Raw genomic sequence first — 10,516 nt, forward strand, 5'->3', positions numbered from 1 at the left:
GTAGTCTGGGGAATAAATACCTCCAAGCAATTCTCCTCCCTACCCTATCTCATATCAGTGCCTATAACTGGCCACAACTAATCTAAACCAAAAAGGTAGTGGAGCCCATTGGTTCAATGCCTACAAGTTGCCTCTTGGGGTACGGTACAGCTGGAAAAGTATAGAGAATGGATCTGGAGAAATAAACAAAAAGCATTCAGTGTAATATAATTTACTCATGAAATGTGGAAAATTTGTCTTTTTGAAATTTGGAACAAAACAAATATGTTTCCTCCTATTCAACATGGTAGAGGAAGTAGCCAGTGCAATAAGACAAGAAGAAGACATAAAAGACACAGGATGAAAAAGGAAGAAATAGAACAATCAGGAAGAGGTAATTTGATTGTGTACAGAGAGCATCCAAAATAACATGCAAATAAAATGTCAGAATTAATAATTGTTGGGCTGGTGAGACTGGGGACCTCAAAACAGCGACCCCAGGCCAACAGCCTCCCAATAAGGCCACCTTGCTGCCCTACCCTACTTTAGCACACAAGGACCTGTAACCCTTGCCCTAACTGGAATGCAGCCCTACCTCCATCTCCCCACCAAGACCACCTTGCCACCCTACCTTAACACACAAAGACCTGTAACCCTTGCCCTAAGTGGAATGCCGTCTTACCCCCATCTTCCCACCAACACCACCTTACCTTCCTACCCTAACTTAGCTTACAAAGACCTGTAGCCCTTGCCCTAATCGGAATGCCACCCTGCCCCCATCTTCCCACCGAAAACTCTTTATAGACCCCCCTGCAGTTTGCCTGGGGCAGCTTCCCTGACTCAAGCCCCTCTGAGTCACGGAACCTTGCCCAGGAGCACTCCCCATTAAAGCACTCTCAAACCTACTGCCTGGCTCTGCTGTTTTTTTAAATTTCTCCGTCGTTCATTTGGGAAAAACCTAACAATAATAAGTTTAGGTTTTTCAAAAAAGTTCAATAGACAAGAATTGATTGCATTTGTATATACTTGCAATAAATAGCAAAATATATATATATGATACTTAGAAATTAATCTAAGTATAAGACCTTGCAAAAAGCAATGAATAAGTAAGAAGATCAATAAAAGAAGCCATAAAATATGGGGTGCCTGGGTGGCCCAGTCGGTTAAGCATCTGCCTTCGGCCCAGGTCATGATCCCAGGGTCCTGGGATCCAGGCCTGCATCAAACTCCCTGCTCAGTGAGCAGTCTGCTTCTCCCTCTCTTCCCTGCTTATGCTCTCTTCTTGCTATCTCTGTCTCTCTCTCCATCTCAAATAAATAAATAAGATCTTAAAAAAAAAAAAGAAGCTGTAAAATAAAGCTGTATACCAGTTTCATGGATTGGGAGACCTATATTTTAAAGGTAACAATGCTTCCCCAACTGATCTGTGTATTTAATTTAATCTTGATCACATCCTAATGAGGAACTCTTCCAAAGCTGTGTGGAGAAATGAATCTCCCTACCACAAGGGTGGACCATGGCAGCCACATGTGTGTCCTGTGGACCTTCAACTGTAGAGAAAATAACCAACCAAGAACCTCAGCGACTGTGCATTTAGGGATACTACAGCAGACCTGTTCTTGGGAGACAGGGACCCTTCTGATGGCCAGCTTTGGTTCTAGGACTTTCCAATAGTGTTGATACTTTCTTTGACTACACAGTTGCTTTTAACAATTCCACCCAATTTTCTCTTCTCCTCTTTACTTGGAAGCAGACTTGTGGGTCAGTCTGACAGCTCTCCTTGCCTTAGCAAGATCCCTCCCTATTTTTTTTGCATATAAGCATTTCCCTTAATGAAATTTATTTATTAGTTTTTCGTGCCATTTTGGGGTCTGTCTCTTGGAGGACCCAAACTAACACAATAGCCAAGATGTTCAAGAAGTTGGGGGAACTTGCTTAATTTCATATCAAGATTTGTTATAAAACACAGTAATTAAAACAGTGTTTTGACACAGAGTTGGACAAATAGACTCAAAGAATAGAACAGAAGGCCCAGAAATCTTGCAATGCATGAGCACACACACAATTTAACAAATGTGGCTCTCCAACAGAGTGAAAAAGAGACTGTATTTTAATAAATAACACTAGATATTGGGTATCCATATGGAGAGAGAAAAATGAAACATCTACTTCACACTTTACATAAAAATTAATTTCATTATTTGTAAACCTGAATGTAAAAGAAAACAATAAAGCTTCTAGAAGATAATATGGGAAACTATTTTCATGGCTACAGTGTAGAAAAAAGCTTCCTAATCAAAACACACAAAAAAACTAACTAATAAGGAAAAGATTGTTATTTGGACCCCATTAAATTAAGAACTTCATGTTCATCCAAAGCAGCCATTTAAAGATTGAAAGACAAATCACAGAGTGGGAGAAGATTTTTGCAACACATATAACTGATGATGGGATCACATCCAAAATATCAAAAGAACTCCTACAAAACAGCAAGAAACAAACAGTTCAAGAGAAAAATGGCAAGAGTCTTGAACAAACAATTCACTGGAGGAACTCAGCCCCATGCATTATAGGACAAATGCAAATTAAAATCACAGTGAGATATCACTATATGCCCACCAGAATGCAAGAAGTACAAAAGTACAAAGGCTGACAAATGTATAGGAGTTACAAAAACGTACCAATGGGTACTGTTTGAACTGATGGATCCAAGTGTGGGTGAGGCCGTGAAGCAATGGGAACTCTCATATTGAGAGTAAAAGCACCATTTTGCTATGACCACTTTGGAAAAGAGGGTGGCACTATGTACTGTAACTGAAGATAGATATACACTAGAACTCAGCAATTTGAAATTTGACTCTTGTTGGGAAAAAAATGCATATCCATTGCAATGTGATTCTTACAGTCCCAAACTGGAAATTACTCAAATGCCCATTAATAACAGAATGGGCAAGTATTTCGTACAATGGTCAACCATACCAAAATGAAATTGTAGCATACATGGAAGTATATGCATGAATTTCTCAATGTTAAAGATACACATTTCAAAAAAAACACACACAGTAAGATTCTACTTATAAAAATTCAAAAGTAGGCAAAACTGTATCATTTAGGAATGAGTACATATATGGCAAAATTATAAAGAAGAGCATAGATACTATAAAAGTCAAGATAGTGGTATCCTCTAGAAGAAAGGCATAGATGGTTGTTGCTTTTTTTAAGTAATCTCTATGCCCTAATATGGGGCTCAAACTCATGATCCCAAGATCAAGAGTCACATGCTCTACTGACTGAGCTAGTCAGGGATCCCAGTACCCTCTAAGAGAACAGGAGGGAGGTGTCAGTGGGAAAGGGCATGAGGTGAGGCTTTGGAGACGCCGGCAAAGGGTAATAATTACATGGGTTTGCTTTTTTATTATTTACTGACCCATAAAGTTTTGCTTTGTAGACTTTTCTGAATGTTTGTCATATTTCAAAATAAATAAACTTGACTGGGCTAATTGATTTGGCAACGAGAACTAGCTTTGCCACCTCGGATGTTTGGTGGACATTTTCCAAGGTTTGGGTGAAAATGTTTAAGGCTTGCGCTGAGACAAAAGCATTTCATCAAAAATATTATGTTGATAAGGGCAAATTGAAATTTATGTTTGGATTTTTCCCAACTCCTTTTGTGAATGTCAGTTTAAACAAATGTCGCTCTGTGAAGGAATGAGAGGGTAATTAATAGTCATTTGATAGGTCTTGGTACATAGGCTTTGTGATATACTTCCCAGAAACTGAGAATGTGAATTACTCTAATGACCGAGTTGCAAATCAATGGTTTCTAATTCTTTGGCTTCAAGAAAACTAAAGAAGGATTTAGCTTAGAGGATTAGCTGATAGAAGGTTATAAATGTTTTTTGATGATATATCATTGTGATTTTTAACATGTAACTCAAAAATAGTTCAAAGAATTATATGACAATGCTATACAATACAACGTATTCCATTTCTATCTACCTGCTTATGTGAATGAGATTTCCTAGTGCTTACCTCTACAAAAACCATCAACAGCAAGAGAAATTAGCTGAACGCCGTCTCAATCTGACAATCACACTCAGCCATAGATAAATGAACCAATTATTTTTTAAATGCTCAATTCACATTATTGAGAAGTGGATTTCCAATTTTTTAGTTATATGTTTATTATTTAAAATGTTTTACTTTATATTGTTTTGCTCAATTGTATATTCATTAAGATTGCAATGTACCTACCTCAATCCCGGTCAAAATTTTCAGTCTGTAAAGATATGTGGTCACAAGATCTAAATGTGTATATGTGTGTGTGTATGTATAATCTAATTGCAGAGACACAAGGTAAAATAATCTGAAAGACTTTTAACCATAAAAAACACATTAGGGGACGCCTGGGTGGCAGGGATCAAGTCCCCTATCAGGCTCCCTGCGGGGACCCTGCTTCTCCATCTGCCTATGTCTCTGCCTCTCTCTGTGTCTCTCACAAATAGATAAAATCTTTAAAAAGACAAAAAAGTTAGGATGAAATTCTATAAGATAATAGAATGGAAATAAGAGTTCAAGAAAAAAAATGATCTAACATTTGACTGCTAAAGATTTTATTCATGTGTTTTTTTATTTGAGTATTGTTGACGTCCAATGTTACATTAGGAATTTAACAAGTTTGGGGGATCCCTGGGTGGCTCAGCGGTTTAAGGCCTGCCTTCAGCCCAGGGTGTGATCCTGGGGTCCCAGGATGGAGTAGCACATCAGGCTCCCTGCATGGAGCCTGCTTCTCCCTCTTCCTGTGTCTCTGCCTCTCTCTCTCTCATGAATAAATAAATAAAATCTTTTTTTAAAAAAAAAAAAGGAATTTAACAATTTTGTATGTTATGTTCACTGTAAGTGTGACTACCATGCGTCCCATTATGTTGCTATTACGTCATTGACTGTATTCCTCATGCTGTGCCTTTTACTCGTGATTTATTCATTCCGTAGCTGGAAGGGTGTCCCTCCCCTTCACCCATTTTGTTCCACTCTTTACCCCTCTCTCCTCTGGCAACCATCAATTTGTTCTCTGTATTCATGGGTCTGATTCTGCTCTTTGTTTATTCATTTGTTTGTTTTAGATTCCACTTAGGAATGGAATCATATGGTATTTCTTTCTCAATCTGACTTATCTCACTTAGCATAATACCTCTAGGTCCATCCGTGTTGTCTCAAATGGCACAATCTCATCTTGTTTTACAGCTGTGTAATATTCTGTTGTATATCTGTACCGCATTTGTTCATGTATTTTTTTTAAATGATGGTATTAGATTACTGTGAAGTGTTTATTTCCTTAAATACATTTTAAAGTGATGTGACAGCTTTAGAATGTTAACGGTTTCATAAATCAGAATTACATTCTTTGCAACTACTTAAACTTACAAAAAAAAAATTTGATGTCAACTTAAAAACCTCCAAAGGTGGTGGGCTTCCCATCCCTCACACCAGCATCTCACTCTGCACTTTACCATGCCTTTCACCCGAGACCCTTTCCAGCACCCTACGTTGGAAAACTATGATTCCTACCTGGAGAAACTCCGGGCTTCCAAGAAACTGCCATATAAGAACCCAACTCACCTTGCTCAGCAACAGGAACCCTGGAGTCAGCTCAGCTCGACTCCCACAATCACCTCCATGAGGCAAGATATTTATTTTTTTGATCCTGAGATACCGAAGGATGACCTGGATTTCCGCTTAGCAGCCTTGTACAACCACCACACAGGGACATTCAAGAACAAAAGTGAGATACTTTTACACCAGGAGACCACTCAGGATATCCACCGTATCATCAAGACCTAATTCCCTGGAGAACTTTTACCCCCTCCTCCGCCACCTTCCATTACTTCCCGAGCTAACATCAGACACTGGATCAACCCTAAGGAGTCTATCCACAGCATCCAGGGATCATAGTGTCCCCTCACACTGCAGCCACCAATGGAGGCTACTCCCGAAAGAATGATGGTGGCTTCTTCTGTACTTTGTGTTGACAGGTCCCTGGACTAATTAATCAGAGTGGAACATGCTGCTGCCTGCCTCAATTAAATAGATTTGTGCTGGAAAAAACAAACAAAAAACAAAACAAAACAAATACCTTCACAGGGGCACATGGCTCTTCAAGCCGATGGCTTAAACAGACTCGTGGTTTATTCTCTTACATAAGAGAAGCTAGAGACAGACAATCCAGGCTGGGATGGCAGTTCCTTGAAATCCATCAGAGGCTCTGGATCCTTCGGTGCTTGTGTTCCGCCGTCCTCGGAAGGCAGCTTCTACCTTCCAGGCCAGAGTCTGACTCCTGGAGCTTCAGCCATCAGTCCTGTGGCCTGGAAATCCTGGGGAGGGGCCACCGCAGCTTTGCCAGGAGCCCCCCCACCGGACCGCTCCTATTAGGGAACCTGGAAAGAGAATTTTCCAACTGGGCATAATACCCAAAGCCCTGTGACCAGGGGAGAAGATGAGAATATAGATTTGGCAGGCAATTAGCTGTCTTAGTCACATGGAGTATGATCCGTGCCCATTACATCGCATACAGACACATGTGTATCTGTGCCTTGTTACCAGTTATGAATGATTTACCCCTGGGGGGGGGTGGATTTCAGGTTATTTTTACTTACTTCTTAGCACGTTCATACATTAATTTTTATAGTCAACATGGTAATTCTTACAAAAACTTTATTGATATTGTCATAAGTTAAGAAGGGACAAACTGGGGAAAAGAAAAAAAAATCAGACTTTAGAGTCAAAAGACCAGAGTTTAAACTCTACTGTACAGAATGACTTAGGCATGTATCTTCATCTCTGGGAGCCAATTTCCTTGTCTACAGGAGGGTTGCTTAGATGGTTCCATTTTCTCTGGCTTGCATTGTTGCTGATGAGAAGCCATGGTCATCCTGATTTTCTTTTTCTTTTTTTTTTTTTTTTAAGATTTTATTTATTTATTCAAGATAGAGAGAGAGAGGCAGAGACACAGGCAGAGGGAGAAACAGGCCCCATGCAGGGAGCCCTCATCCTGATTTTCATTCCACTGTATGTCATTCTTTTCCTCTGGCTGCTTTTAAGATTTTTTTTTTTTCTCCTTATCATTAGTTTTCAGCCATTCTCGGAAGTGCCTTGTACGGTTTTCTCTGTGTTTGTTCTGCTTTCCGTTTGTTGAAATTCTCACATCTGTATATATTTCTCATCTGACTTGCAAAACTTTCAGTTGTTATTTCTTCAAATAAAAGCTATTGGCAAGTCTGTGCCTGCTAATTTTACCATCACGGCTATTTCTAGGTCTATCGACTGTATTTTTTTTCCTTTTCATTAAAAAAAAAAGTTTTATTAGATGCTGGACATTATGAATATGTTTTTGAGTACTGGAATTTGTTGTCTTTAAAAATATCATTTTGTTCTGAGAGTTACTTGAGGATCTGCTTGTTACTTTCAAAACAATGTTTTAAAATCATTGTCAAAAAAAATTAAAAACATTGTCAAAGTACATCTAGGACAGCCTTTGCTTTGGGAATAGTTTAACCCCTCGTCTAAGGTAAGATCTTTGTGAAGTCACTACTGAGAGCTCCCAGGGTTCATGGAGGTTTCTCTATTCTGGTTGGTCAGGACTCAAAAGTCTTCCAACCCTCTCCGTGTCTCTCATGAATAAATAAATAAAATCTTAAAAAAAAAAAAAAAAAGTCTTCCAACCTTGTGTGTGCTCTGGTCATTATTCAGCTCCCTGCTTGTGGTTCATTGGCCAGTATTGCCCTTTGTTCTCCTGGGGTCTCACCCTACCCATGACCAGCTTAGTACTCAGCCAAAGACTTAAGGGGATCCTCTTTGCTCTTCACTTGTTTTTTATTGAGATGTAATTCACATACCTTAAAATCCACCCTTGTAAAGTGTACGATACGTTGGTTTCTAATATAGTCACAAGACAGGGCAACCATCACCACCATCTAACTCCAGGACGTTTTCATCATGGTGCGGGGATCCTTCCAGATTTCTGGAGCCCTAGGTCTGCAGAGCTCTCTCCCTGCCAATGTACTCTGCCTCACATATTCCAGATGCCTCAGACCCCTGCACTCAAGACTTAGCTTGGCCGGCTCAGTGAGACTGCGGAGCTCCCTTGGACCTTCCTCCCTGTGCTGGCTTCTGGTAAGTGCCTCCAGGCAGAAAGCCAGGGCAATCGCAGGGTTCCACTGGCTACTGTCCAATGGCTGAAAACCCTTATTTCATTTTTTTTCCAGTTTTGTAGTCATTTATGGATGGAGGGTTACCCTGATACAATTACTCCATCACGGCCAGAAGTGGAAATCTCAGCTTATTTGATTTTTTAGATTAAACCAGCTTATCATTGTGTTTGGCTGTAATAAACACTAAACTAATCATAGTTATTAAGTTACTATTTTATGTTACTGAAGTGGAGGTTATCCTCTCAATAGCTCTTGTACCAAACTCCCATCGTCTAGTACCCCTGGAACGGAGGGGTGGGGGGACGTCACCTGGGCTACAGCTTCACACTGGCCCCATGTTGTTCCAATCCAATTGGTGTCATTCCAGCACTCCGCCCCCCTGCCATCCTGATTAGTTCAGTTAAATCAGGACTAAGCTAATTAGTGCATGATACTCTTCTGGCCACATGGATGGTTCTGGAATGGAGATTTGAGGGGCGAAGGAAAGAGGAAATGTATCTTTCTCTCTCCTAATATTCTCTTCCCTTAGAAAATCCATTCATGTAGTTTCTGACTTCTCTCTACCCCTTTACCCACTGTCCCCGGGAGAGGCAACGTAATCTCTCCAAATGAAAACCAGGGAAGAATAAACTGGGCAAGCTCAGCCCAGCTCAGCTCTTCTTCCTGTGGAAGTGAGCTGCCCACGTAGAGCACGCGGTCACCTCCTCTTCTCCATGCCGGGAGACTTACTCACCTGGCAGGTTGCCCACAGGGGAGACCCCAACTGGGTGAGTGGCTATCCCAGCTGTCCCCTAGGTAATAAGCCTCCAGCAGTATCAGTACGAAAAGTAAGATTTTGCTTTTTATGACCCAGATAGAGACAAGCAGTTATCATTTACTGGAGGGCCCCTCAGAGACCATAAGCATATATGGCCCATTTCAGACCTGTGAGGTGCAGCAGCAGGCTTGGCGGATGATTTGGGGTAACGTCCCCCTCCTTCTCAAGGATCTCTCTTTTACTGTTGTGGGGCGAGACCACGTGCATCCTGCAGCCGCCTTGGCCAGGCTGCAGGACCAAGCGGCCCCGGGAGGGGTACAGAGCTAAGAGAAGCACAGGAAACCCCAGTGCCAGTGTCCGCCCAGGCTTTGGGTTTCTCAGTAATGGGAATCAATACGTCTCCTTTATTACTTAAGCTTCTGGGGTTTTGCTTTCTCTCACTTGTGCACTGAAAGCACCCCAGCAGACACGATCCCTATACGGTTTAAAAGTGCTTGAACTCGCATCTCATTTGATCCTCTCACTGTGGCCAAGAGCTATAGAAGATGAGGAAATAGAGAGCCGGAGCCAGCAGTGCAAAAGGACTTGCTCAGGATCACATGGGAGAAAAATGGCAGACAGGGATGGGACGCACACCCGGCTGTCCCCACGCTAAGCTCAGTGCGCTCTCCACTGGGCCACATCACCAGGCAGAAGGGATCCTGAGGACTCTGAAGGACACTATCGGTGTCATTCCACAGATGCAACCAGGCTTTGGGGCTCACATCAAAGAGGGCATGGTCTCCCCAAGTCACCCTCCTCCGTGCCCATCGGGCCTGGGATCTCAGAGTGGATGGCCCTCACAACTGAGCCCCCAGCAACAGGGATTTGGATGGGGATCCTGCTTGTTAATAGAAAGACTCCTGGAGGAACCAAGGAGGTATTTCCAGAATACAGGGATCCCAGAGGACAGTGATCAAGGCAATTGGGAGTGAGACTGATGAGGTACCACTGATTTATGAGCCTGAGGTCGATCTTGTTCTCTGCCTCTAATCCAGGGGCTCCTCTCCACACCCTGCAGTTGTGGGCGTAAAGGGAACACACTCGTATGCATATATTCTTCCTGTGGAGAAGGCTGGTAGCTCTCAACAGATTTGTAATCCTCTGTGCAGGACGCTGTAGTTCACGTGGACAGATAAGAGGTGGACTTGCTGCCTCCCCCAGCAGGGGTCCCTGAGGTGCGAATGACCAAGGAGGGACGGGATGGAGCCAGGCCCTGCTCCTGAGACACAAGTTTCTGAGGCCCAGTGTCCAATTCCACCCCTCACTTCTGGAGCCCAGCTAGCTCCCCTCACCTTCAGGCCCCCGCTCAGGGGCCCCTTCCTCCAGGGAGCTCTCCGTGACCTTCACATCCACTTCCCCATTGGGGCACTTCTCATAGCGGGCAACGGCCTTCTCAATTGTTTCCCTGCACTGAACCTGGCATCCCCCTGAGGCCCGGGACTCTTGTCTGGAGGTGGGGAGTGGCAGAGGGGGTAGGGAGGAGGGGGCCTTGGCCTTGCCTTTGGCAGCCTGCCAGGGAGGCCTGGCCTGC

At 42.6% G+C, this 10,516-nt stretch overlaps 1 long non-coding RNA gene and 1 pseudogene across 3 annotated transcripts in view; one reads left to right on the forward strand and one right to left on the reverse strand.

The window, feature by feature from the left end:
* LOC144312416 (uncharacterized) overlaps positions 1–10,516 on the reverse strand; it is a 68,657-nt gene that overhangs the window by 17,584 nt on the left and 40,557 nt on the right. For all 3 annotated transcript variants that reach the window (XR_013377878.1, XR_013377879.1, XR_013377877.1), the window contains exon 5: positions 6,113–6,413. This is a non-coding gene — a long non-coding RNA (uncharacterized LOC144312416). The remainder of the gene's footprint in view (positions 1–6,112; positions 6,414–10,516) is intronic.
* On the forward strand, positions 5,458–6,067 carry LOC144311836 (cilia- and flagella-associated protein 276 pseudogene; annotated as a pseudogene).

This window comes from Canis aureus, chromosome 4 (genome assembly GCF_053574225.1).
Source record: "Canis aureus isolate CA01 chromosome 4, VMU_Caureus_v.1.0, whole genome shotgun sequence".
NCBI lineage: Eukaryota > Metazoa > Chordata > Mammalia > Carnivora > Canidae > Canis > Canis aureus.